The sequence below is a fragment of the Myotis yumanensis genome, unplaced genomic scaffold, assembly GCF_028538775.1.
Source record: "Myotis yumanensis isolate MYYU_CA2020_CCGP unplaced genomic scaffold, mMyoYum1.0.hap1 SCAF_2, whole genome shotgun sequence".
NCBI classification, from domain to species: Eukaryota; Metazoa; Chordata; class Mammalia; order Chiroptera; family Vespertilionidae; genus Myotis; species Myotis yumanensis.
Genome location: NW_027223753.1, coordinates 73857025 through 73881496, shown reverse-complemented (window position 1 = coordinate 73881496; position 24472 = coordinate 73857025). Strand labels below are relative to the sequence as shown.

General features: G+C 38.3%; 1 pseudogene; it reads right to left on the bottom strand.

Annotated features, from left to right (window-relative positions):
• Nucleotides 1-16961: 16961 nt before the first annotated feature.
• LOC139004604 (U6 spliceosomal RNA) lies at nt 16962-17061 on the bottom strand (annotated as a pseudogene).
• Nucleotides 17062-24472: the final 7411 nt, after the last annotated feature.

Sequence of the window (24472 nt, the reverse complement as noted above, 5' to 3'; positions counted from 1 at the left end):
CAAGACCTCATGGTAAAAGTTTGAGAATGATCCTCCAGGCCCAGGTTGGGGGAAGGGAAGAGTAGCGATTTTAAAATCCAAACTGAGTTTACCCGCTAAAAAGCCTTATCTCCAGGGAGAAGGGATTCACCAGAGGGCAAACTAGAAACCTTATCCCAGTTTGGGGAAAGGAATCCTACCCAACTCCAGCCTTCCTGTCTCACTTAGGGAACAAAAATGTCAACATGGTACTAAACTTCAAGTAAATAGATTGGGAGAGCTGCAGTCAGGGAAGGGAATAGGAGAATGGGGATAAAAATCTGCACCCCTGGAGGAGGGGCAAAGACATTTGTGAAGCCTTCACCTCTAAGACACAGGCCCATTAAAAAGATTGAGACTTAACCAGAGGGTTAAAGAATGCCCCCTCCTGCTCCTCATCCTACCACAACACCAACAAGTCTCCAATATAATAGCAGTGGATGACAGCTGAAAGGCACACATTTATAGTTAGAGGCTTCAACATCCCTGTCAGTAATTGAAAGATCAAGCAGGCAGAAAATCAGTAAGATAATAGATAACCCGAATAACACTATCAATCAACTTGATCTAATTGACATTTATAAAATACTTTATTCAACAACAGCAGAATACACATTCTTCTCAAGCTCTCATGAAACATTCACCAAGATAGACTACATTTTGTTCCATAAAATTCACCTTCATAGATTTAAAACAATAGAAATCACACATAACATGTTTTCAGACCACAACAGACTTAAGCTAGAAATCAAGAACAGAAAAACAACTAGACTATTCCCATACATTTGGAAACTAAACAACACACTTCTAAATAACATGGGGCAAAGAAAAAGGCTCAAAGGAACTTAAAAAGTACTTTAAAATAAATGAAAATAAAACAATATCCTCAAAATTTTTTGGAACGTGGCTTATAATTCTTAATAATGTATATTAGAAAAGAAGACATCTGTGATCAATAATCTCAGCTTTCATTTTAGAAGACTAGAAAAAGAAGAGCAAAGCAAACCCAATGAAAATAAAAGAAAGTAAATAAAATTTAGAACAGAAATCAATGAAATTAAAAATAGAAAAGGACTAGGGAAAAAATGAACCCAAATATTGCTTCTTTGAAAAGATGAATAACAGTGATAAACCTCCAGCCAGGCTAACCAAGAAAAAGAGAAAAAAGAACACTGTGCCAGGAACAACAAAGGGAGTAATCACTACTAATCTCACAGAGAGTAAAAGGATAATAAAGGAATACTACAAACAATGTTATAAACATAAATTTGATAATTTTGATGTAATGAACCCAGTACTTGATAACACAAACTAACAAAACTCACTCAAGTATATAGTTAACCTGAATAGTTTTATATTTACAGAAGAAGTTAAAATAGACATTAAAAATATTCAGAAAAAAGAAAATAGTTGGCCCAGATGGTATATTGATGAGGTTTTTAAAACATTTATGTAAAAAATATATTAATTCTCCACCATCTTTTTCCAACTCATATTTATGAGAACAGCATTACCTAATCCCCAAATCAAATAAGGCTATTATAAGAAAATAAAACCACAGAGCAATTTCTAATGATGATAAGGACAAAAATCTTTAACAAAGTCTGAGTTAATCTAACCTAGCATAACAGGATAGGCACCACCACCAAGTTGAGTTCTTGGCAGAAATGCAAGGCTGGTTCAACATTCAATAATTAATCAACATACTTCATCATACTAACAGACGGAGAAAAATAACATGATCATATTAATATATTCAGAAAGCTAATTTGACAAAATCAAATATGGATTTATAATAAACTGGGAATAGAAGGGAATATTCATGACATAATAAAGGTTACATACAAAAAATACAGCTAACATAATAATTATGAGAGACTGAACACTTTCCTACTGAACATAGAAATAAGACTAAAATGTTTTCTCTTTTCACTACTATTCAAGTTCTTACTAGAAGTCATAGCTAGTGAAATAAGGCAAAAATAAAACTAAAACTGTATTCTCTTGCAGATAACATGATTGTCTATGTCAGTGATTTTTCAACCTTTTTCATCTCATGCACACATAAACTAATTACCAAAATTCTGTGGCACACCAGTCATACCAGATGACTGTTGTGTTGGCTGTTGTCATTTTTCCATTTGACAATCTAAGGGAAAAGAGTTCAGAGGAGAGAAACCAAGATGGCGGCATAGGTTAACGCCGGAGTTTGCTGCCTCGAACAACCACTTCAAAAATACAACTAAAAGACGGAACGGACATCATCCAGAACCACAAGAAGGCTGGCTGAATGGAAGTTCTACAACTAGGAGGAACCAAGAATCAGAGGAGGCGCAATGCTGAAGTAAAATACTAAGGCTCGGAGTGCGTGCAGCTCGGGCTGGTGGCTGAGGGCGTGGTTGTCTGTTTCAATCCGGAGGGAGCCTCAGACTCAGAGCTCCAGATCCGGGCGAGTCTCTAGGGACCCAGACTCAAACGGGAGAAGCAGGACTGTCTGGCTACGGTCCCTCCGAGGTTTGCAGCTGTTGCTGGGACAGAGAGGCAGAGCCCCTGGGGATGGACTGAGAGCAGCCATAACTGCTCCCTCCTCCGCCCTGTTGATCCCTTGGGACCCGCCCCGCCCAAGCCCTGCACAGAGGCATTTGCCGGATAGCCTCAGGCAAAGGCTAGATTAGCACAACCAGTCGGCCTGGAGGTCAAATCCCTCTAGTATTAACTATAACAATCAAGGCTTAACTACAACAAGACTGCGCACAAAGACCACTAGGGGGTGTACCAAGAAAGCGTAAAAAATGCGGAGACAAAGAAACAGGACAAAACTATCAAGGGAGGATATTGAGTTCAGAACCACACTTTTGAGGTCTCTCAAGAGGCTTCTAGAGTCTGTCGATAAACTTGATGAGTTGTACAGGAAATCTAATGAGACCCTCGATGGTGTGATAAAGGACCATCTAGAAAGTAAGCATACACTGACTGAAATAAAGAATATTATACAGACTCTCAACAGCAAACCAGAGGAGCGCAAGAATCAAGTCAAAGATTTGAAATGCGAAGAAGCGAGAAACACCCAACCAGAAAAGCAAAATGAAAAAAGAACCCAAAAATATGAAGATAGTGTAAGGAGCCTCTGGGACAGCTTCAAACGTACCAACATCAGAATTATAGGGGTACCAGAAGATGAGAGAGAGCAAGATATTGAAAACCTATTTGAAGAAATAATGACAGAAAACTTCCCCCACCTGGTGAAAGAAATAGACTTCCAAGTCCAGGAAGCGCAGAGAACCCCAAACAAAAGGAATCCAAAGAGGACCACACCAAGACACATCATAATTAAAATGCCAAGAGCAAAAGACAAAGAGAGAATCTTAAAAGCAGCAAGATCAAAAAAACTCAGTTACCTACAAGGGAATACCCATATGACTGTCAGCTGATTTCTCAACAGAAACTTTGCAGGCCAGAAGGGAGTGGCAAGAAATATTCAAAGTGATGAATAGCAAGAACCTACAACAAAGATTACTTTATCCAGCAAAGCTATCATTCAGAATTGAAGGTCAGATAAAGAGCTTCACAGATAAGGAAAAGCTAAAGGAGTTCATCACCACCAAACCAGTATTATATGAAATGCTGAAAGGTATCCTTTAAGAAGAGGAAGAAGAAGAAAAAGGTAAAGATACAAATTATGAACAACAAATATGCATCTATCAACAAATGAATCTAAGAATCAAGTGAATAAATAACCTGATGTACAGAATGAACTGGTGATTATAATAGAATCAGGGACATAAAAAGGGAATGGACTGACTATTCTTGGGGGGAAAAGGGGTGTGGGAGATGCGGGAAGATAATGGACAAAAATCGTGCACCTATGGATGAACACAGTGGGTGGGGAGTGAGGGCGGAGGGTGGGGTGGGAGCTGGAAGGAGGGGAGTTATGGGGGGGGGGGGAAAGAGAAACAAATGTAATAATCTGAACAATAAAGATTTAATTAAAAAAAAAAAAAAGAGTTCAGTGGCCCTGACAAAATAGTCAGGTAGTGTTTGTTTTAAATATTCTAGCAGCCTACCAGTTGAAAATCACTGGTATACATAATAACTCCAAAGAATTTATTCTTTAAAAAAAATCCTGATAATTTAAATTCAATTACATACTAAAACTCTATATTTTACTCTCTAACCACATTTTATGTTTTTGATATCACATTTTTCACCATTTTACCTTGCATTAACAAATTATTGTAGTTATGGTTATTTTTAAAATTTATCTTTATTATTGAAAGTATTACAGACAAATAGCCCCTTTGTTTGCTTGTTTGTTTGTTTTTCCCATTGATCCCCTCCACCTGGCACCTGCCCTTCCCAGACCTTTACCACACTGTTGTCTATTTCCATGGACTATGCATATCCTATCTAATAAAAGAGCAATAGGCAAATTAACCTCCACTCCCTCACTCCATCACAAAGATGGCGGCGGCCACGGAGCTGGAGTGAGCAGGAGGCTTGGGTTGCCCCTGGCGATGGAGGAAGCCAAGCTTCCCAGCTGCCCTGGCTGGCCCTGGGCTCCGCTCAAGGCTACAAAGTTTCAATTATAGAAGTTAAATAAATCCCAGATATCTGCTTCTAGCCCGCGGGCAGGCCAGGCACCCCAGTAGGGACCCCCACCCTGAAGCGGGTGTGGCCAGCCTGAAAAGAGCCATCAGCCCCTCACCCAGGCTGGCCACACTCCCACGGGGTGAGAGTCCCCACTGGGGGGCTTGACTAGCCTGCAAAAAGCCATCAGCCCCTCACCCAGGCTGGCCAGGCACCCCAGCGGGACCCCACCCTGATCCAGGACACCCTTCAGGGCAAACCAGCCGGTTCCCACCTGTGCACCAGGCGTCTATCTTATATAATAAAAGGGTAATATGCAAATTGACCCTAACAGGAGAACAACTGGAAATGACTGGTCACTATGATGCACACTGACCACCAGGAGGCAGACGCTCAATGCAGGAGCTGCCCCCTGCTGGTCAGTGCGCTCCCACAGGGGGAGCTCTGTTCAGTCACAAGCCAGGCTGATGGCTGCCAGCACAGCGGTGGTGGTGGGAGCCTCTCCCGCCTCCTCAGCAGCACTAAGGATGTCTGACTGCAGCTTAGGCCTGCTCCCCGCTGGCAAGTGGACATCCCCCAAGAGCTCCCGGACTGCCAGAGAGATGTCTGACTGCCAGCTTAGGCCCGATCACCCAGGGATCGGACCTAAGCCAGCAGGTGGACATCCTCTGAGGGGTCCCAGACTGCAAGAGGGCACAGGCCTGGCTGCGGAACCCCCCTGAGTGTACAAATTTTTGTGCACAGGGCTTCTAGTCTATATATATATATAAAAGCCTAAGTGACCTTTCGACCAGTAGCTATGACGCACACTGGCCATCAGGGGGCAGACGCTCAACACACAGGCATGGAAACATGCAACAGAATGATGAATCTCAGAGGAAAGGGGGGAGGGGAGAGGGCGGGAAGAGATTAGCCAAATATCTTATATGCATAGTAGAGGCCTGGTGCACGGATTTGTGCACCAGTTGGGTCCCTTGGCCTGGCCTGTGGGGATCGGGCAGAAACCGGCAGTCCGACATCCCCTGAGGGGTCCAGGATTGCAAGAGGGCACAGGCCAGGCTGAGGGACCCCACTAGTGCATGAATCCATGCACCAGGCCTCTAGTATGTATATAAGTTCCTTGGTTAATCACTCACCACCCACCCACCCTTGCCTTCCCTCTGAGATTCATCAGTCTTAGTTTTGCTAGTAGTCTTTTATTCTTCAATAAAAGACTTCAAGGACCTATAATAGTTTTTTCCATATTTTTTGTCTTCTATTAGAGAACAAACTTGGAGGACTCATATTACCCAGTTTCATGACTTAATATAAAGCCACCAAAATCAAGATAGTGTGATGTTTGCAAAAGAAAAAGCATTAATAAATGCAACAGTATATAGATCCCAGAAATATATCCACACAAATCAAGTCAACTGATATTTGCCAAAGGTGCAAAGGCAATGCAAAAAAGAGAGTCTCTTGACAAATTGAGGGACATTCCACTAAGTACCTGACCAATAGTCCTCAAAACTGCTAAGCTCTTCAAAACCAAAATAATGGTGACAAATTTTCAATCTAGAGGAGCCTAAGAAGCATGATGACTAAATACTGTATAGGGTGGGGCAAAATTAGGTTTACAGTTGTTCATATGTAAAATAATGCAATAATAAAATAACTACAAGAATAAAGTCTGTGTTTTTCATACTCACAACTATAAGGTTACTTTTGCCCCACCCTGTATAATATGGTCTTGGATGGGATCCTGAAATAGAAAAAGGATATTCAGAAAAAAATAGTGATATTTGAATAAAGTATAGTCTTAAATTATGATAATATTTAAACATTGATTCCTTAGTTGCAACAAATGGACAAGTAATATCAGCAACAGAGGAGACTGGCAGCTGGGAATATAGGGATTCTATGATATTTTTGCAACTTTACAATAAAAAAGTATAAATAAAAAAGGCATAGCACAACACACTAGCCTGCCTCAATTCATCCAGGGGGGTGCTTCTTTAATGTATCAATGTAGAAATCTATATTTATTTGATATTACATTTTATTCTTTCCTGAATGTTGGGTTCATAATAGTCAATAAATATTTCCCAAATGCTAGCAGAGTGCCCTTCGTTAAGTTTCCAGACCAAAAAATAAAAATTATTTTAAAGGAACAAAGCTATAGGCACTAACAAAACAGAACCCATTCAACATTGCATTCATTTAAAAGCACCTTTTGAGATTTAGCTTATTTGAAAACAGAGAAAGAATCAAGTTAATCTCTATTAAAGAATGATGGCATAGAGGCTAAAACCATGTTCTTTCATAAAACTTTCTTTTTGATCCTATCATAATCATAATTAAAGGCATGGGACAATTTTAAATGGGAGAAAACAAAAGAGCAATACAAGTCAATTTACAAAATTACTAAATTGAAGTGATTTTTTATTACAAAATTAATCCTGGGGTAGAAGAGAATTACAAATTTGTGTGCTCATGTCTGAGAAACTTATTTTTCCCTGGAGCTTAACTCTGTCATCAAAAGGCAGCTGTTTTAACTAAGTGGCTTCAAGTGGCTGAGGTAAGTACAGGAGTTATAGGTTTCACCTGCCTCAACCAAATCCCAATTCACAAGGGGCCTAAAAGAATTAGGATTTCAGGGCATGCAATCACAGAGTAATTGAATAATCCAAGTGGTCGAGCTCAATATGCAGATACATTTCAAGAACATTTGTCCCCAAATTTCATATGAACCTCAGGATACTTAAATATGGTGAATTCATCAAGAGTTTCTATTTTGCCAGTCTGGAAGAAATTAGAAAATAAAAAAGAAAATGATCTTCCAAATCTTTCATGCACAATCAAATGTGGAATATTGCCCTTTGGAAGGGGCTGGAGCAAGAAGTCACGAATCTCTCTATATCTGTAATGATGTTAGAACAGCTGGCTTCTATTTTAAACTTGGAGATCTTGCTAGGATCTTTCCTCTTATAGCTCACCTCCTTTTGCCACCACTTCCTTTATGAGATCAGGGTTTATGTTGAATGAAAACAAGCATGAAAGGGAGTTTTCAGAATGGATTGGAAAATTTCCAGCTTATATGGTGCATTGTATTTTCATTTCCTAGTTATATTCTTAAGATGCTTACATTTAAACATTTTATAGCTTCCTCTTTTAAAGCCCTCTCTCTCTTTTAGTAGTTAAGTACCTTCAAGCCAAGATCTTACATTAAAGTAGAATCTAATTAGACCTTTCAATTCAGACAGGCTGCTGAACTCTTTTAGTTCCATTATAGAAATGTACAGTAAAATCTTTTTTCCTCTCTGTGGTGAAAAATAGCAGTTATCTTCAAGGAAAAAGATGTCCCACCTCAATTTAAGCATAAGGCACAGGCAGGTGACCTGCTGCCTTTTTGTCCTTCTACACAAGGAAGGTGGTTTTCAAATTTTGAGGCAGAAACAGGCAGTGGAGATGTGAAGAGTGTGTTGTCGCTGCTTTCAAACCCTTAAATACACCACATCTAAAATGCCTTCACATCAAAAGCATGAAGATTACAGTAACTACTTCAATAAGCAAGTGGTTTAAAGATCATTTCTGGCACGGTGTATATATTCAGAGTGAAAATGAATTAAGAAAGACAGTATGTAGTTTCAGAAAAAGGAAAGCATAAAATTCTAAATATTCTTGCCACTATGTAGCCTTGAAAGTAGTCAATAAAAAAATTAGCTATTAACTAGGATTCATATTGCTTCTTAGCCTATACTTGGCATCGAGTGAGCTTTGAGAAGAGGATAGATAGACCATTATAACAGAAATTGCTACTGCCAATATCAGATGAAGCATGTCAAGCTTGCAACCAGGAACTAGAAAGAATTGAGGATGCAAAGACTGGGTTGGGGGAAGAAGACAATTTCAATATGGTTACATCAGAATGGCTTACATCACTTCAGAATGAAAGAAAGTAGAAGATGATGCTCATAAAGATGACATGGTGACTCAGTGGTTGAGTGTGGACCTAAGAACCAGGAGGTCACCTTTCCATTCCCGGTCGGGGCACATGCCAGGGTTACTGGCTCCATCCCCAGAATGGGGTGTGCCAGAGACAGCCGATCAGTGATTCTCTCTCATCATTGATGTTTCTATCTCTTTCTCCTTCTCCCTTCCTCTCTGAAATCAATAAAAAAATTTAAAAAAAAGATGTTATGGTGGATCATGAAGAGTAGATACGATGCCCTCCAACAATCAGACACCACCAGAGGGATCATAAAGATCCTGCACCTTATGCTGTGACACTAGGCAGTATTTAGAATAAAACAAAATCAAAAGGTCAGATACTGGCCCACATGGCTCAGTGGTTGAGCATTCAAGTATATGAGAAAGAAAAACAGAATTTGTCAGTACTCTTCAAGAATGTCACTGTCCAACACAGTAATGGAGCAAACTGCAGTAGGAGACCTCTAGTCTATGAACACCCAACATTACTCAACTTGAGAAAAGACAGAATCTGACCTTTATTTAAAATGTATTTTTTATTGATTTCAGAGAGGAAGGGAGAGGGAGAGAGAGATAGAAACATTAATGATGAGAGGGAATCATTGATCTGCTGCCTCCTGCACACCCCACACTGGGGATCAAGCCTGCAATCCGGGCATATGCCCTGATTTGGAATTGAACTGTGACCTCCTGGTTCATAGGTCAATGCTCAACCACTGAGCCATGTGGTTCCCTCTCATCATTAATGTTTCTATCTCTCTCTCCCTCTCCCTTCCTCTCTGAAATCAATAAAAAAATACATTTTAAATAAAGGTCAGATTCTGTCTTTTCTCAAGTTGAGTAATGTTGGGTGTTCATAGACTAGAGGTCTCCTACTGCAGTTTGCTCCATTACTGTGTTGGACAGTGACATTCTTGAAGAGTACTGACAAATTCTGTTTTTCTTTCTCATATACTTGAAGGCAAGAATACCCAGCTTTTACAAGTTGTTCATAATTGTTTCAAAGCTGTGATGTACTTTAAAAGGTCAGAGCTATAACTCTCATGATCTAAGACAGATATTTATAAATTTCTTAGAATCAAGTTGCTTCCAGTGCTTGATGAACACCCTTGGGATACTAGTTATATACCTTTGGATTAAAAGCCTTTGTTTTGGCAAGTTACATTCATATTTTCTCATTGCCCTTGAAATGAGAGGTGGAAGTGAGGAAATCAGGAGTGGTGGAGCATGGATTGAATCAGCAAAGTAAAAGCCCAATCAGGAAGGTTCCATGAATTCTCTAGCAATCACTCTCCTCCCTCCTCAATCCTCCTCTCATGGTTTACAAACTTTTGTTTAGCCAGAGAGCTTATTAAAAATAAATCTTATTGGAAAACTTACCATATAGAACAGGTGAATAAGAAACTCATTTGGGTGAGGTGGAATGGGGTGTTTGGAGGTATGGTGGGGAGCTGAGGTAGGAAAATGCTTCTCAAGATCTGGGACAATTAGGAGCATATTTGAAAACCACCTCCAGTTCCACACTAGCAATTCCCCTCCACCTTCCCATTCCATGCTGGAAATGAGCACCTATCACTGGTTCCACACATCCCTTGCTAACAGTGGTTCTCAACCTTCCTAATGCTGTGAGCCTTTAATACAGTTCCTCATGTTGTGGTGACCCCCAACCATAAAATTATTTTCGTTGCTACTTCATAACTGTAATGTTGCTAGTGTTATGAATCGTAATGTAAATATCTGATGTGCAGGATGCAATTTCATTGTCCGCGATCCACAGGTTGAGAACTGCTGCATATCCTTTGGAATAAGGCATAGTAATAAGATACCACATATGTCCCAAAGTATGTGGAAATCTTAAAAAAAAAGATATTTCAAACAGCAATATACCAATGGAGATAATTATATATGCCCAATGCTTGTAGCCAACTTCTCTCTTGGAGCTCTGGAACCTATAATTACACTTGATTTGAACTTTGCGAATATTTGGTTGAGGAAACTCAGACAAAAAATAAGAGTTCCGAGAACACAATGGTCATTTCCAGTGTCTGAGGTGGCTAAAAAGGCCAGCAATTTTTAAAAGTTGTTATGATGCAATAGAAAGAACACAGGGGTTAGTAAAAACAAACAACAACAAAGTAAACACACAAAAATCCACCTTGGTTCAAGTCCTGATGTTCACACAGAATGGCTGAATGATTGTACAAGTAATTTTTTCACTCGGAATTTCGTAGTTGTTATTCTCAAGATAAAAACAAGAATTGTACTGGCCTTCTAGCACTGTTTCAAGGACGGGAAGATGGCATAATAAGGGTGTAGGATTCTGGGCAATATACACATTTCTGAGGACTTCACATCCTTTGTTGTGGCGAGCCAGCATGGCCATGGCATACTCAGCCCCACGTTGGGCGCCATAAGTGTCGAGCCAGCTCAGCCAGGTTCAGTGAGTCTGAGAGGGGGCGGTGAAGGATTGAGAAAAGACAGACAAGAGAGAAAATCTGGGTCTGGGTGGGATGCTGTCCTCTCTGATGGAGAGCTAGCAACAGCACCACAGCCTGTAAGCCGTCTCTTTATTTTATAGCCAGATTCCAGGAAGCAAAGTAAGGGCATGGTTACAATGTTTTCATGGGTTTCAAATTTACTCAGTTACATGCACCTTATCAAGCTTTGTTTACTTGCTGCACCGCCTGCAGCCTATATCACTCAGCCACGTGGGACCACAGGTTTGGACCATAGGTTCAAGCTTACAACAATAACCTTTGGCTATAATTATGCTGGGAGGGCTCTGCCCTCCAAGCTGGGACTTGCATGTGGCCCTGAGAGGACTGTGCCCTCTCATTAGTCCAAGGCTTGAATCTGTCCAAAGTGTGTAGCCGCTCTCCACACTCTGTATGTCACAGAGTATAATACTGACAAAGATGGTCTCTATTTAGTGTTACCTACTAACCTGGTGTGGCAAGAGTATAAACATGGTTTAAAATTCACTTTAATCCACAAATCCAACTGATGCTTACTAAAATTTTTAATTTGGAAAGATTTTCACATCAAAAAATTTTATATGAGTTCATTAGTATTATTTAGTTATTAATATTACTGTAATGATATGTCAATCTCACAAAATTCAACCACTAAACCTAATTATGTTTTTCAAATCGTGTTTCCTACTATCACTATCATGATCATTATCAATATAGGAGAATGAATGCTATTCACACCTGCTCCCTTTCCCCTGCACCACTATGTATCATGGTTTCTAACATTTTGGACAAAAAGAATTAGGGCATGGGCAAGTGATGACAAATGCTAATAATTGTGGATATAGCATTTTTTACATCCATCCACTTTATTTTCTTAAACTCAGCCTAAAGGCAGTATTTCCATTGTACATAGCACAAAGTGGGTAAAATAGTGCTATTGGAGATAGAAGCAGGATATGGAGATAAAACAAACTGCATGCAAGCCCACATGTTCTCCTTGCTGTATCACAGAAGGGTCTTATTTCTGAGGTAAATGTTTCTGTATGTATGATTATGCTGCTGATTTGAAAGACCACCAGAGGAAGACCGTACCTAAGCATGCAGTCTATAAAAAATTAGAAAAGGTTTGGTTGCTTTTTTGTTTGTTTTTATTTCTGTTGTCACAGTTGTTTCTCCTTCACAGTTGCAAATGACATTATAAGACACTTTAAGAATGGAAAGAGATATATAGATGAATATAAACTAAAAGGGACATGCAGTTTTTAGAAGCAAGAATTTAAACGTAATTTTTTGTCATCTGGCTCTAATTAAAGCACCACAATGCCTGCTCTATTCAGGAACTTATTTGGTAATAACCAAAACTTAGAAGAATGTCAATATACAAGGAGAAAACACTAGAAAGACAATACTCAGGCGTACCATAAAATTATTTTTAAATGTGTTACCCATTTTATAAGGTCAGTAATAAAAAATATTTATATTCTTTCAGACACCAGGATTTATTCCTAAAAAACATTCATGTACTTCTTAAAAAACATTATTAATGCATTTCTCCAAGTACCAACTTTGCCACTTTATCTATGAAAACACCCATGTACATTTCAGCAAAATCTGGAAAAAATTGGTTACTTTCTCTTTTTAATTGAGGAAATTGATTATTTACCCTAGAAAGATGAGACTTAACTATGCCACATGAGGGTCATGGTTCAGTCGAAAGAGATAGTGAAAGTGAGAGGAAACAGGATGAGTGGTAAAATTATAACCACATTGTGGTTAATATCAGTAGGGATATTTTGCATTTCTCTTTCTATTTTCCAATTTGCACATGCACATTCATTTTTGTTTCCTTTTAGGTTTGGATTGGAAGGCCAGCTCTAAAGAAGATGATTATGTATTCCAAGGGTTTATCCTAAACATTACTATAATGAGATCCGTTAGAATACTATTAGTAGAGAAACATTCTCTACACTGTAAGAGGACTCTCTTCCTTATCCTTCTACTACTCTCCTACTAGTCTCATTCCTCTCTCCCTTTCCAGCCGTATCGGCCTCCTTTCTGCTACTTACACATTCCTGTTATGTGTCATTTTAAAGCTTTTGCATTGATTCCTTCCTATTCCTGCAAAATTCTTTCTCAAAAAATGTGCAGGCATAAATCTTTAACTTTCTATCCCCATCAAGTCTTTCTAAATGTCATGTTTTAATGATGACTAAACTGTACACCCCATTTAAAATTGCAACCTCCACCCCAAAGACCATGCTTCCAGGCAATTCTAAACATCCTTCACATTGTTTATTTTTTTTCATATAGCATTCCTAACTTTCTGACCTATTACATAATGTACATATAATGTGCTGTGTTTATTGTTGATTGTCTGGTTCCCTCAACTAGGATGAAAGGTCGATGAAGAAATGATTTTAGCTTCTACCTTAAGAAACGGGAAAAAATAAAACAAGTTAAATCAAAAGTAAGTAGAAACTGGAATAATAAACATCAGAGCAGACATCAATGTAATAGAAAAGAGAAAAATATAAAATAAAAAAGTAATGACAGTGAAAAAGCTATTTCTTTGAGAAAACCAACAGGCCTTTAGTAAAGCAGATTAAGAAAAGAGAGGATAGACAGATTACAGGTATCAGAAATGAAAGAGGTGTTGTCACTATAGATTCTATAGATTCAAAAGGGTAATACATTAATATTATGAGAAGCCATAGGCAGCAAAATAGCAGACATTTGTCATAGCAATATCTTTACCGATACAGCTCCTAGGTCAATGGAAACTAAAGAGAAAATAAACAAATGGGGCTACATCAAAATAAAAAGCTTTTGCACAGCAAAAGAAACCATCAACAAAACAACAAGAAAGCCCACTGTATGGGAGAACATATTTGCCAATGTTATCATCAATAAGGGTTTAATCTCCAACATTTACAGGGATCTCATACAACTTAACAAAAGGAAGATAAACAATCCAATCAAAAAATGGGCAAAGGACCTAAATAGACACTTTTCAAAAGAAGACATACAGAAGGCCAGGAAATATATGAAAACACGCTCAAAGTCACTAATCATCTGAGAGATGCAAATTAAAACAACAATGAGGTACCACCTCACACCTGACAGAATGGCTATCATCAACAAATCAACGAACGACAAGTGCTGGAGAGGATGTGGAGTAAAAGGAACCCTTCTGCACTGCTGGTGGGAAGGCAGACTGATGCAGCCACTGTGGAAAACAGAATGGCGTTTCCTCAAAAAAATTAAAAATGTAACTGCCATTTGACTCAGTAATACCACCTCTAGGAATATACCCCAAGAAAACAGAAACACCAATCAAAAAGGATATATGCACCCCTATGTTCATAGCAGCACAATTTACAATAGCTAAGATTTGGAAACAGCCTAAATGCCCATCAGCAGATGAATGGATTAGAAAACTGTGGTACATCTACACAATGGAATACTATGCTGCTGTAAAAAAGAAGGAACTCTTACCGTTTGCAATGGCATGGATGGAACTGGAGAGCATTATGCTAAGTGAAATAAGCCCGTCAGTGAAAGAAAAATACCACATGATCTCACTCATTTATGGATAATAAAGAACATTATAAACTGATGAACAAAAATAGATACAGAGGCAGAGAAGCATCGAACAGACTGTCAAACTATAGTGGAAATGTTGGGGAGGGGGAGGTAAGAGATCAACCGAAGGACTTGTATGCATGCATATAAGCATAACCAATGGACGCAAGACACTGGGGCGGGGAGGGCTTGTGCTGGGGCGGGGGTGTAGGGGAGGCTGGAGGAAGGTCAATGGGGGAAAAAAGGAGACATATGTACTACTATTTGTAATAGTTTAAACAATAAAATAAAATTAAAAAAAGAAATGAATAAACAAACAAAATTAATATTATGGATATCTTTATGCCTATGAGTTTGGCATCTTAAATGACATAGGCACATTTTATAAAATAATTAAACTACAATGAAAGAAGTAGATAACATAAGTAGCCCTATGTCGTTTAAAGAAATTTAATTTGTATTTAAAATTCTTTCCACAAAGAAATTTTCAATCCACTTGACTTTCCAAGTAACCAAACATTGAAGGAAGAAATACTAGCATTAAACACAAAGTCTGAAAAACTTAAGAGGTTATTTTTCGCAACTCATGCTATGATGCTTGCATTACCCTGTGATAAAAATATTACATAAATACATTATTTAAAAAGTAATATACAGACTAATATCCCTCATGAATATAGATGTAAAATTCTAGACAAATTTTAGCAAATTAAATATATAATGTATATACGAGAGTATTAATATACTATGATTACGTCATTTTATATTAGAAATGAGTCGACACCTAATATTAGGAAATCAATCACTGTAATTCAACCCATTACAAAACTAAAAAAGAAATAAATATAATAAATGAAATAGATAGAAAAGCATTTTTTAAAAATCCAACATTAATTCTGATTAAACACACACACACACAAACTCACAGCACACTAGGAATGGAAAGTAATATCTCCAATATGATTAAAAATATATGAAAAACTTATAGCTAACATCATATTTAATAACAAAAGGACCTAATTTTCCCTCTATTATCAGGAATAGGACAAGAGTATTCACTTTCACCACTTGATTTAACATTGTGCTGAAGATTCTAGCCATTCACCAAGGGAAGAAGAAACAAAAATATCGGGAACAGAGGTATGAATTTTTTTCTAAATATTTTTGGGGAACTGTTGAATAATAACAAACATCCCCCAAAGAGAGAATAGACACAACAGGGAAGAAAAAGTTTCAAAGTAATAATAGCCCTGAATTTTCAAATTTGGGGAGAGACATAGATTTACAGACTTTAAATGTCTACCAAATTTTAAATAGAATAAATAAAATAAAATAAAAAACACACCTAGATGTATTATCCAGAAACTGATGAAGCCAAGATAATAAGAAGATATTGACAGTTCTCAGAAACACATAATTAGAGGTCAACAATGATCTAAATAATTAAAGAGTTCTTAATTGAAACAATGGAGACCAGACATCTTTGAAAAGTAAAAGGTTTAAAAAACAAAGCAAAACAAAAATCAACTGTCAATAAAGAATTCTATACCTAGCAAAAACATCCTTCAAAGATTCAGATAAAATACATTTTCAATTTTAAAACTAAGAGAATTTGATGCCTACAGTTCTGCATTATAAGAAATAATTAAGGAAGTTTTTTGGGCTGAAACAAAATAATTTCAGATAAACACTCAGATCTGCTGGAAAGAATGAAAAGCACTGAAAATGATAAATATGTGGATAAATATAAAGAATTATTGTTTTTCTTTTAATTTAAAGATATACTTTTGTAGGGGAGCATCCAAGACTTGGTTAGAAAGTTGTAAGGAGGACATTCTGAGAAAAGGGAAATATGTGGGAGGCTGCCTGCCCTGTTTATCACAATTCCAACTTAGGGGAGTGTCCAAGGTGGTGCCCCTAATTATTCCTTGACCTTTCCAAACAAGTCTGTGCATGAGCAGACCCCTCAGGTGTTTACTGGAATCCTTAAGCTTAATCTTTTGGGGGTCCTTGCTTAAAGGATACTACAAACACATGTGTCCTCCCAATATTACTTACCCTGCTGCTACAATAAAAAGCTAATGAGGCAGGCAATTAAGGCTGTCTGGTTACTTTAGCCAGGCAGTCCCTTAGCCCTCTTGTTCACAGCAAACTTTGTGTTGCAGTAATCCATTCATCTGTCGCTCAGGGTCTGCTGGTCAGCCCCGGCATACTTTGCCATAGTGTATTCAGATTATGCTCTTGTTTTCCAAGACAATCTTTCTGCTTCTGTACCCCCACATGCCAGGAGTAGCAGCCTGCACTTCATATCTTAGTCTTCATATCTTTTTAAAAAATATGGGACACTTCACAAATGTGTGTGTCATCCTTGCATAGGGGCCATGCTAATCTGTGTATCACAGCAGTTTCAGTGTATGTGCTGCTGAAGCGAGTCCAGTATTGTGTACTTTAAATAACTGTTCTTATCTTTTTACCTAAAAATCCAATTTGTAAATCCAGTCATTTTGGTGTTTGCTTGGAGATAATTCCCAATAAAACAAACAAACAAACAAATGGCATATCTATTCAGAGCTATGTGTATTTGTTTGTTTGAGTCTCTTTAGCCACATAAGTTTCCTAGAAATGTTTCAAGACTTGTTTTATGGACCTTAAAATAAAGAACATAGGTAAAAAGGGACAGACGTATATGTCTCTAGTATCCGGTGATTTATAATGCTGGCTTCTGTAATAAGCCTTCAAATCCCTATGCCTTAACACACACAACTTTATTATTCAGTCACTTTGAGTCCAGTGGATTAGGATAGGGAAGAACTACCCAGTCTTTCAGGAAAGTAGGCTGATAAGGCTCTTTCATCTTCAGCCAGAGCTTCTAAAGTCTTTGCCTTCACTTCTAGAGGGAAAGTAACATGATGAAATCTGAGTTGCTCTTCCTCTAAATTCTCCACAGAGTCATGCTTCTTTTTTTAAGAGACCAAGGAGAAGAAGAAAAAATAGGCATGAGGTGGGTTTATTACAAAAGATGGAAAATGCTGAGCTTTTATAAGCTGCTCTAGGTCAGAATTTCCATAATAACCCATCTCATTCATATCCTTTTTTAATACCAACAATGCTTTCTCAATCCAATTAGTCTACATAATTGAAAGTGCTCATATATATGAGGCAAGCAGATAGTTGATGGACAGTGGGAAGCCAGAATGATTAGAATGAAAAGCATAACACAAGCTAAACAATAAATGAAAGAAAAATTGAGCTAAGACTAAGATATGAAGACAAATCATAAAAGTGATGAAGAAGAAAATAAAGCATGAATATATTAAATAACAGTGAGACATGAGAAAAAGGGGACTATTTTATGAGGGTAAAAATCAGCTAGATCTTTGAAAGTTATGGTTCAGTAGTTTTTTAGGATTTTTTTTGTTTCTTTTTAATATAAAATAATTGGCTTAGCCCTAGCTGGTTTGGCTCAGTGGCTAGAGTGTCGGCCTATGGACTAAAGGATCCCGGGTTTGATTCTGGTCAAGGGCACATGCCCAGGAGGGAGCATGGAGGAGACAGCCAATCAATGATTCTCTCTCATCATTGATGTTTCTATCTCTCTCTTCCTCTCTGAAATCAATTAAAAAACATTATATATATAATTGGCTTATGTCAACCATGTCCAGTCTTGAAACTATCTTTTTTCTTTTTCCCTTTAGGCAATGCCCTTTTGATAACTTCTGACGTCTTCAGGAAAAGTTTAGACCTTTAAGGGCTGTGTTTATAAATCACTGACTAATACATAACCTGTGACCATCTATATATAATGTATATAATGCTCTTATCAGAATGCCTACTGCCACCACCATTTTATTTTTGGTAAAATCCTACTTATTTTACAGGAACCAGTTCTAAAATCACTCCCTCTTGGACCCTACCCCAAAACCCAGGTAGAATTCATCACTCGTCCTCTGTGAGACCATTGCATCACATCAGTCCCACTAGTATGACAATATTGCTTTGTGTTTAAACTGGTTGTCTAAGAGACTTTTAGCTTCTTTAGCAACTTTATTTTCTCAGCGATAAGCACAATGTCTAGTCTATGGCATTTGCTCTGTAAGAAGGAACTGAAATGTCTGAAACTTAACTCAATTAATTTGAATTAACTTAATTTGTATTTAATAGAGCTGAGTTGACTGAATGGAGAGTTTAAAAAAGAAATAGGGGGAAAAATTCTAAAAAGGGGTGTAAGCTCAGACCAGAATGGTGCAGAATTGCAGTGAGATTTGAATTAATGGATTTTTTGCAGAGTTCAGTAACCAAGCATTAAAATGACCAGAAAATGGGAATAACTTATTTTATGTGTTAATTAATTAATTAATTAATTAATTTAATTTTTGTTTTGTTAATCTGCAGCATCCATTGATTTTTAGAGAGTGTGGAAGGGAAGAAGGGAGAGAGAAAGAGAGAGAGAAACATCAATATGAGAGAGATATATTGATTGTTGCCTCCTGTGCACACCCCAACCAGGGCTAGGGTTCAAACCTGCAGCCCAGCTCTATGTCCTTGACTGGGATTCGAACCAGCAATTCTTTGGCGTGTGGACCAATTTTCTAACCACCGAACAACACGGGCCAGGATGGAAATCACTTTAAAGTACCACAGATCTCAACTGAGCCTAACTAGATTCAGTATCAATAGGTTGAGCTGGTGATTGGATATTGGGATGTAACTTTTATATAGTAAAAACCTTACAATGAGAACTAAAGTTGATTCTGTATATTGAGAATTATGGATCTCAGAATGTGCTAAGATTGCTGCCTTAATATTGGCCAGAATTGGAGAGTGATGAGAAATTTGTGTTATAATGGGAAAAACACATAGGAATGTGAGAAAGAAGGAATATTCCAGATCATGCATTACAGCAACAAAAATTGTGAAGAAGAAAAAATAAAATTGTAAGTTAAAAGAATATTGTTAAATACCTACTATATCAGGCACTCTTGTTAGATACTTGTAGCACAATAACCCGTTATTTCTCTCCACAACCTGGAGATTGTATAGAGGAAGAATCTGAGACTTAACAAAAGTTAGTAAATTTGCTCAGGATCATGCATCTAGCAATTCAGAGATATGTTCTTTCAAAATGCATGCCCTCATGAGGATATCAACCATAAACCTGCATGTCTTGTTATCACTCCTTTATAGGGACCACTGTACCTCCTCTGCCTACTTTCAGACACCAAGATCTCAGCCACAATTTTCAGGTAGCTTTAGATATTGCAGATGAACAGTGCTTGACACTTTTGGAAGTTGTTTATTAGTTTGTTTGTATATCACTTGGGAACATATACTGTCATTATAAAGGACTGTAGATAGCTACAGGAAACAAATGTGTAATAACAGCTTCCCCATTCTCCTCAACAATATGAAATAATTTCTCACCTTGGAAAATTCAAAGCCAAACTTCAAAATGACTTGAAGACATGGAAATCAAAAACAAGAAAATAATTGGATGTAAAGAAAATAAAGACAAATGCCCCAGTCTCATATGTCCCCACCCCATCTCTGCCCTCTGTATATCCAGCCGCACAGATTGACACCGCCCCCCAAAACAACAACAACAAAAACCAAGGAGATCAGAGCAGAGACACAAGCTAAAGACCTGTGTGTGAGTTAGCGTTATCACCAGAAAAAGTAAACCCTCTCAAAACCTGGAGGAAAAAGTAACTGGGCAAATCAGAGAAAGAACTGCAGAGAAGGGATTTCAAAATATAAAATATCTTGAGTAGAAGATATCAAAAAATTTAAAAAAAACACAGCTACTCCCATTGATATTCAATAATGCATATTTCAGCCATACATTAGAAAACATGTTTAAATTAGCTTAACCCCAGTTTCAGGAACATCTGAAAAATACCTGATCAATAATCTTTAAAGTATCAAGGTCATGAAAGACAAGGGGATATTAGGGAGTTCTAACAGACTGCAGGAGACTAAAAAGAAATAACCAATCACAAGGTAAAGCCTCGATAGGATGTTGGAACAGAAGAAAAAACATTGGAGGAAATGTTGGTGATATTTAAATAGAGCAGTCAGGTTAGTAATAATACTGTGCAAATGTTCATTGCCTGGTTCTGATCATTGTTCTTTGGTTATGTTAGATGTTAGCATTAGTGGAAGCTGGTTGAGGGAAGTTATACCATTTTTGCAATGTCTCAATTTAGTTCAAAATAAAATGTTGTTTTTTTTATAATTGAACACAAAAAACAGGTGTAAATAATGTAGTTTCCCAAATGGTTAACTTAAAAACACATGTACAAAAGCAATCAATAATGCCAGAGGGTGAAGCTCCATGTGCCACTGCCTTCCTCTCTCTCCCCTTTCTCTCTCTCTCTCTCTCTCTCTCTCTCTCTCTCTCTCTCTCTCTCTCTCCTCTCTCTCTCTCTCTCCTTCCTGATAGGCTTCTTGAGGAAACACACCCTGTTTGTTCCACCTTGTTGTGATCTCAAAACGCTTTCAAAGGCCTCATTAGAAGGACACAGGAAACAATTCTCTGATTAGCATCAAACCTGGAAGTCATTTATTTCCATTTGACAAGCAATTTCTTTTCTCTGAGCCTGGTCTAACTCTGCTGCTCAGACTGTTAGGGGCAACTGTAATCAATAGCTTTGTACTTTCACTAAGCAGAGGAAAATGGGAAAGAAACATAAAATGGAAAGAATATTGGAATAGGGAGAGATTTTTAAGAAAGAGAAAGGCCAATAAAAATTTATTTCAGAAGTGTTTTTTCCTAATATTTACTTAACATAAGGTAGACAATTTGCAATAATTATCATAGATTCTTTTGCAGGATGGGGGTCTTAAATATGTACAATCTCTGGAATACATATCACTAACAATTTTTTCATTACTTAACTTATAAAATTTTAGTTCAAGATCCATTATTCATTATTCTTTTTTGTCATCAGTGTATTTGTGGTAAATTCTGAGGTCAATTGTCTGTCTATTCCTAACCTTTGTAAAATTTTCTAACCACCTTACTATCACCACAGCTACCCCCCCCCCCAAAAAAAAATCTATATATGTCATTACTTCACTATCCACAATTGCTTTTACCACAATCAGATAAAACAGGACAATTCCATAGTCAAAAAGAAAAAATAAAATAAAAAACACCAAGGGACTGTTTTTTTCTCCTGATGAAAAGAAGAATCTATTGCCAAATGGAATAGTAAGCAAGGACTCATCTATCATATCTTATAATTACAGAGTAATGTCAGGCATTTTTCATGAAGGGGAGCAAACTAGATAAAAGAACTAATGGAAAATGACTTAAAGGCCATGTGCCGTGCAGTAGCAGGAAAGCATTGTGCAAATAACCAGAACACTTGGGGTAGTGGGTCCTTAGCTTTTTAAAATTTCATTTCCCCATTTAAAATTAGGAAGTATAATTATATTGCTAAATTTTGTCCAGATCTATAAATTTGTGAATTTCAATGTCTATTGAATTTGACTTCATGTTTAGCGATAATTTACTCATGCACTCAATTCTTTCAAAAAAGCTTTTTTATGTCTATAATTCAGTTCTCATATTTTTTTCTTTCCCTAATCATCACACTGTAGTTGAGAAATTCTGTTTCTAAGTATATAGAGTGAAGGCAAATATTATATAAAGTGCGCTTACCTAATATCCTGACTATTACAAATTATATGTTGAGTTATGTTCTTAAAGATCAGAAATCACAGGTTTTGATGAGTTTTATATGAAGAAAGAAAAGATTAGCAGGGGAAACTACATCTATATATATAAAACCCTAATATGCAAGTAGACAGAATGGCGGAACAACTGAACAACCTGTTGCTATGACGTGCAATGACCACCATGGGGTGCATGTGCAATATGGCGGGCATTGGCTGCGGCAGGATGGTGGAGCAGGTGAGCAGGGGTGCCAGACCAAGGCGGGATGCCTGCCGCTGTCATTGGGGCAAGTCTCTGGTGGTTACTAAAAATTCTTTGCTCCCACCCACCAGGGTTCCACCCAGTGCTCACATCAGCTGCCGGCACTGGAGCTGCCGCTCACACCCGATGTCGGCGCCCAGCGATGGCCCCGATTGCTCAGCGCTGTCAGCAGGTGCAAGTGGTGGCTGCCAGTCTTGATTGCCCCTCAGGGCTTCTCCACCTCTGATCCTGAGGGGCGATGAGGGCAGCAACTGCCACTCACACCTGCTGACGGCACTGGCCCTGCTTGCACCCACTGCTGGCACTGGCCCCATGCCGTCAGCAGGTTAAGAGTGGGGCCGGTACCGTCAGTGCAAGGGAGCGGCAGCGGAGAGAGTAGGGCTGCTGGCAGACAGGGGAACTGAGAGCCACGGTGGGAGGGGTTAGGTGGGGGCATGGAGGATGGGCCGAGTCCTGCCCCTGTGCCCACCACAGCCTCATGGCCCACAGCTTCTTTCAAGGTACACGAATTTATGCACTGGGCCCCTAGTACATAAATAATCTCTAATCTGTCTTTGAATCCTACCAAACTCATGAAATGCTTCCTAAAGTCATTGGTAATAACTTTACTTTGCAAAGCAGTGAACATTTTTTCAATCCTTCCTTATTTTAACTAATATGGTAAACAAGTATCTTTATTTTAAAATAATAATGCTAATAAGGCCTAGATCTTCTAATCTTTCTCTTATCATTAATTCTATTCTCTGATACCCTGATGCCCTGATGCCCTCTATTCTCCAAGCTTGCATTTTGGAGCCACGCTCTTTTCTTACCTTCTCCAGTGACTGCTTGCTTCAAGATTTATACCCAGGATTTATTTTAATCAGGACTTAATCAGGATTTGTTCTAATCAGTAAGATGACACACATGGAAACAACTGCCTTTGAAAGAATAATTTGTTCCTTACATTTCCCAAGGGGAAGGGGCATGCCATGCCACTCAGGGCCACAGGGAAAAGAGCCAGATTTTGTTAAGAGAAACTTGAGTGACATGGAAGCCCAAATCAGAGCTTTTGTTGGGGTAATCATGGAATAAACAGTTTAGTATTGACTAGTTTGAATAGTTCTGGTTGGACTTCAGGTATAAGGGCTGTCCCTATTGTGTGGTACCTGGCCCTGGATTGATTGAGGGCAGGGAGGACACTAGCATGGTGTGTGAGTTAAGAAAGGTTTCAGAGTATGAACTCTAGATCACAGGAGACAAAAAAAAAATGTTAGCTTTGGTTAGGTTGTGTAATTAATTAGTGGATGCCACATAGACAAATATAGACTCCTAGGAAACACAGAACACTGCTATCCTGTTCCTTCATTTTTAAATTTTAAACAATTTTAAATAATCTGTTAGATACCTCTTTTTAAGTGTAAATTAATGCCTTAATGCCAATAATCCAAAATTCAAGTTGTCATCCATGCCCTGCAAACTTGAGCTTCATCCTCTAGTCCCTACTATGGTTGTTACCAACTATTAAACATCTAATCATCCTATACTAATAAAAGATAAACATGCAAATTGACCATACCTTTGCTACACCTTAAGCCATGCCCACCAGCCAATCAGAGCGACTATATGCAAATTAACCCAACCAAGATGGTGGCCGGCAGCCATGGAGTTGGAGCGTGCAGGAGGCTTGCTTGCTCCAGTGATGGAGGAAGCCAAGGTTCCCTGCCTGCCGCAGCCTGCTCTGAGCTCCACTGAAAGCAATGAAGTTTCAATTATAGAAGGTAAATAAATCCCAGAATAAAAAAAAGAAAAAAGAAAGAAAGGAGAGGCTGGGAGCTTACTTAGCCAGGGTGCTTGGCCAGCCTGAAAACGGCCCTCAACCCCTCACCCAGACTGGCCAGGCACCCCATTGGGGACCCCCACC